Genomic DNA, 6,000 nt, shown 5'->3' on the forward strand with positions numbered 1-6,000 from the left:
ATCAAATCCTTTTCCAAAATCTGGTTGGAATAATTCTATTTGTTCTTTTAGTTTATTCTTTAGTGTTTCAACTGCTTTAAGTGCTTCGTCATCTAATTTTACATGTACTGAGCTACTTTTATTCTTTGAAATATTACCATTCTCTCCTCGTAGGTAGAGTGTTAATGGTTTCGTTATGGATGCAAATCCTTTTATAAATTTTCTATTATATAATATGAGGTCATTCCCAAGAAAGATCTTAAGTCTTTCAAATTTGTAGGGGTTTTTTACCTATGTATAGCTTCTATTTTTCCTGGATCTCCTGTAATTCTACCGTTTTTATACTCTCACAACCTGTTGCCACAGAGTATAATAGTTTTGTTCACCTAACGGTTGTTGTATCACCTAAAACTAATCGAGTTAGATATAGGGTTATATACATATAAATGATCAGGATGAAAAGACGAGTTGAAATCCGGGTGACTGTCTGTCCGTCCGTCTGTGCAAGCTGTAACTTGAGTAAAAATTGAGATAGCTTTATGAAACTTGGTATACATGTTTCTTGGTACCGTAAGACGGTTGGTATTGCTGATGGGCGTAGTCGGACCACTGCCACGCCCACAAAACGCCAATAATCACAAACAAATAAATTGTCATAACTAAGCTCCACGAAAACCACCGTGTAGGATCGCTGCGCTGTGTACGCCACGAATCGGATGGGTAGAGTTGCGCGCAGGATCGCTATTCAGTCGAAAGAGGTGAATTGATGATCCAATCCATCTTTTATTGTTGATTGTGTGGGGTGTCATCGTGTGTGGTGGTAACTTCTGTGGTGACATCGTGTACAGTGTGGTCGTGTATGTTGTGAGTGCGAGTTGTGTTCCAAGGTGTGGTGTGTTGTATTAGGGTGTGTCATTATTTACCCCGATGAAGCGGTGTAGTTGGAGGGGGAGTTTATAGTCATTTAAACATCCTGGGCCCCCTAGGCGAATATTTTGCCTAGTAGTACTTATGTTGCTGTAAATGTCCAAGGTATCACGGCGTACTGCAGTTGGAGTAGCCGAGGGCGCGGTATGCATGATAAGGCAGTAGTTTTATATCCAGATTTATCTGTAGGTGCAACATAGGCAAATTTGGTTTTATATCAAATTTTGTAGTTTTATGTTGGTACTAGTGCTCAGATAAGATAATCAGCTTTATTGTGCGTAAAGGGGTCATATTGATATACCCTTAATATGAATTTTCTGGCTTGACGACTTATTATTATGTGATACTTGTAGACACATTATATTATATTTATTGGCGGTTATTTATTATTTCTGTATTATCGACTTATAGCGACTCCACGCCTGGCTCAGATATGGCCAGAATGGGTGCTCCTTTCAAACTTTTAAAGAGGGATCTTGCGAGTGTTCAGTGATTAGCTGTGAATGGATAATGGCTTTTTTCGAGTTAGTAATGTGGTAAATTCGATATATTTATGTTTGAAATATCCAGCTACTTTTTTGAAGTAGGATTTGATGCTTTTTATAGCTGATTCCTATTAACCACCCATATGAGGAGCTTTCTGTAAGTCTAGGTGCCTCAAAGTATCACATTGGGAGTATGGTAATCCCTTACCTTTATTTTATAATTGTTTCATAATTATGAAAATTTAGGCAACTATAAGCCACTATAGTAAGATAGGTGTCGATTTTTCGACTTTCTAGGACAACTATTCTGCGAACGATATTATGTATGGACGTGGGCGATTGTTGTCAAGAATCGGGAGATTCGAATATCGTTTAGATTGTTTGAGAATTGTGACCAGCATTTTCGCTTGTATCATAATTGGCGAGAGCCATCCTGCGGGGTCAAAAATGTTATTGCGGATAATGCAAATATTGACTCAGTAGGATATGAAAGCTGATCAGATATCGCATTCCATTGGATCCCCTGTATTTTTATGTTGTACTGCCCTTTTCATATTTAAGAAAATTAGTGTACAACAAATTTTCTTTTCGAATATTTAGTAATATATCTCGATTATTTAGTTGAATTATATATATTTGTGTTTTTAACACTGGGGTTGTCAGAAGAAACTCTGACATATTTTTTTTGTTGTGCCTATTTGTAGAGTGTTGGAAGATTGTGGCTTTGGTGGTAGTCGTACGACGTACTGGCCATTATTTGATCGAGCAGTTGTAATTGCTGGGGTTGTATTTGATATGAAGGGGCGTTTTTCTAACTCCCTAAATTTTCTTAATTGTGAATTAACGTATTCTTTAGGGGTTTCGTCAACTTGAGTTGTTGATGTGGAAACTAGTTCTGTAACTAGTCCACTTAGAATCCAACCAAATATAGTGTTTTGGGCTAGAAGGGTGTTTGAATTTTTTTCAACACCTTCAAGTATTATTTGCGGTATAAGGTCGCTGCCTACTATTATATCTATTTGAGCGGGAGTGTTGCAGTTGGGATCTGCTAGCTTTAGGTGTGAAACCATGTGGCAATGCTTGCGATTTATATGATAGCTTGAAAGTATATTTGTAAGTTGCGGTAGGACTATAGCTTCTGCTACAATTCGCGTATCCGCTTGTGGGGAAATTAGGGTAATGGGGCAGATTTGGTTTGAGTTTTGGACTACTCTTCCTCCCATTCCCGTAATTTCAAAATTAGATTGTTTTGATGGCAGTTTTAGCCTATTTTGTACCCTAGACGCTATGAAGGATCGTTGTGATCCTTGGTCTATTAGGGCTCTAAGTTTGTAGAGTTCTCCTCGATGTTCGATAGAGATGACTGCTGTGGGTAGTAATACCCTATTTTGTATTTCGCTGTGTAGCGTTTGAGTGTTTTGTGCCTTTGAGCAACATGGTGTCTTTTGGCAATTTTCGGGATTTTGGTTTTTAGGAGTTGTTGTTACAACTAAACCTGTGGTTCTTTTTGTATAAGCGCTTCTTTGGGATGATATGGGAAATTTGCTGTAATGAAGCATTGAGTGGTGTCTTTTGTGACAATATAAGCAATTGAATTTGCTTTTGCAATTTTTATACTTATGCGCATGTGACAAGCAATTTGTACAAAGTCTTTTTGATCTGACCAAATTATTTCGTTCGTTAACTTTTAAGTTTTTAAACTTCTCGCAAGATTGTAGTTTATACCCTCTTGGACATAGTTCGCAGGACGTATGTTTATTCTGTTCGGATGTGAACGATTGCGTTTTGTAAAAGCTTCTGTTTAAATTGTTGTTGCTACTGACTTGGGGTCTATTGAAGCTTCTATTCAGGTCGTTTTGAACGTTTTTAGTTCTAACTAGTTTTTTGTCTACCCTTTCTGCGATTTCGTATTGGGTTATTAAAAAATCTTTCATCTGTTGCCAAGTTGGGCATTTTTTCCGAGATGAGAGTGATTGCTCCCACAAAAGTAACGATTTTTCTGGTAATGCTGCGGTGCATATATTTACCAGAATAGGGTCCCAGCTGTCTGTGGGAATATTTTCTGTCGATAAAACCCACAAACAATTAGAAACAGTGGATTGTAGTCTAATAAATTCATCACTTGTTTCTTTCTGAATTTTAGGCAAGTTTTTTTGTGTCTTTACTTGTTTATCGACCAATATTCTTTCATTTTCACATCTTGGTTTTAGATCTTCTCAAGCCAAATTGAAATTGTCGTCATTTAGTGCGAACTGTTTAACTATTGCGCCTGCTTGACCTTTAGTTTTGTATCGGAGGTGATACAATTTTGGCGCTTTTGATAATTTTGGATGCTTGATGTATACGGCAGTGAACATGTCCCGGAAGGACGGCCATTCTTCATAACCTCCATAAAATATTTCTGTGTCACATGCGGGCACCTCGAGATGGATGCCTGAACTTGCCTCATGACTTTGTACTTGTGGCAGCTCTACTCGCTGATGTGGAGTAGGTGCAATCGCTTTTATTAGCTTTAGTTGATCGGAAAGCATTGCTTTAGTTTCTTCGAACTGGTCTAAGCAGTTCTCATATTTGGCGTAAGCCGAGGACTTAAAATTTTCTGGTAGATCAGAGTCGTCTACTATGGCGTCATATGAAGCTTGGAGTTGAATCCAAAAATTGTCGAGATTTTCCTTTTTGATTTCTAATGCCGATTCAGAATTATCTTGAATCGGAGAAGAAGAAAATCGAGTGCAGTATCTTATTAAACTGTCACTCTCAGCAATGAATTTACTGTATGTAATGTCTTTCCCCCTTTTTTGCTTTGTAGCACCTTGCTTTTAGCGTGTAGCTTCTGCAGGTGTACATGGACTTCTTTCGTCAGAAATCATTTTTGGAACTGTTAGCAACTGAGTTGTTTTAGAATATTTCGAGTCTGAGCTCATTTAAGAGATGTGCCGAAATAAAATAAAATATTTTTAATGTAAGAAATATATGTATATATGAAACCTCTTTTAAAAAAATAAGGGTTTTTGTTTTTGAAAAAATTAACAAATTAATGACGTTTTTAAACTCGTATGAGGACATGACTCTTTTAAGATAATAAGAGTTTTTATTTAATGAAATGAATATATTACGCGAATTTCGTGTTTTATCGTTTTTTTTTAATTTAATATTATATAATTGAATAATATTAAACGCAAATGTTTTTTATTATTACTTTTATTTGTATGTATTATGTGTCCGTAATTCCTATAGGGTATACCTATAAGCGGATATGTACTTGACGTTATGCGCAATCGAGAGCTCGTCTTAGAGATCAATGCACTTTCTACATATGTATCTATGTAATATATTATAGTTAAATATTTTTGCGCAATCTTGCTTGTTTTTGTTGGTCAAAGAACAAGGGGTATTGCGAGTATATGCCAATGTGGACTTAGAATATTATATGTATATATGCAATCCCACTTGTTTTTGTTTAACAAAGAAGGTATTGCGGAATATTTGCCATTTATGTGGGCTTTGAAACGAAGTACAAATGTATGTTTGTATACCTGAGCGTGTATATATGTGCGCAGTGCGAAAAGAACGCGAAAAGTAGAAAAATTTACTGCAGGTATTCGAGTAAAATGTATGTATATATGGAGGTTTTCTCCTAATATAGTATGTATATATTTATATATGTTAAATATAATATGTATATGTATGTATCATAAATTGTATTAGCCTTTATGTATGTATGTTTAAATTTATTTTGTAAGTTTTCGCTTTTGTTTTATTTTCTTTTGATTTGCCTTTGCCTATTTTACGCAATCATGCTTATACTTGATAAGGTATAAGGGGTATTGCTGGAAAATAATTGAAAGTAAATACTATTTTGTTTTATTTCTTTCATTTTTTTAATTTTTTTTTTGCCTGTTTTTTGTTAAATTTTGTGTTGAGACCACAAATGTAAGCTTATATAGGCATTAGTAATTATATATTGAATTTTGTAAATATTATATATTTTGAAACATATATTGTACCAAACTGTTTTCGATTTTCCAAAAATTGAACCGAAATTTATAACAGTTTGGTAACCGCTTTATTATGGCGTAAAAACGGTATTTGAAATAGCCAATTTTATTTATTAGTATATAAAACTTTATATATTATATATATATATATATATATTATCTTGAATCGGAGAAGATATATATATATAGGTATGCATATAATAAAGTAACATCAAATAGAATGAATACGCTCACGAAAATGTTCCTCAAGGGGCTCTTTTGAAGGACGTGCGTTTGTATGTTTAATTCCTTGTTCAAATGATCGCGCCCGTTTATTTTGTTTTTATTTCTATTTTGTCTTTGGGTTTCGCGGCCGATTTGTGTTTTAGTTGGTTAAAATGTTTGTATTTTTTGTTTTTGGCACGCACTTTATGTATACTTGTTTGTCAATATGTTTTTTTTTTTTTTGTATTATTTTATATTATATATACATATTTATATGTGTCACTATATTTGGTTTTAGGTAACACTATTTTAGTTATATGTGTAAATATACATATATATACTCTTTAATAACACCAACTTTTCTTTCACTGCACTCTTTGCATTTGTTTTTTTGTTTTTTGTTATCT

This window comes from Bactrocera oleae, chromosome 6 (assembly GCF_042242935.1).
Source record: "Bactrocera oleae isolate idBacOlea1 chromosome 6, idBacOlea1, whole genome shotgun sequence".
In the NCBI taxonomy this organism is placed as follows: domain Eukaryota; kingdom Metazoa; phylum Arthropoda; class Insecta; order Diptera; family Tephritidae; genus Bactrocera; species Bactrocera oleae.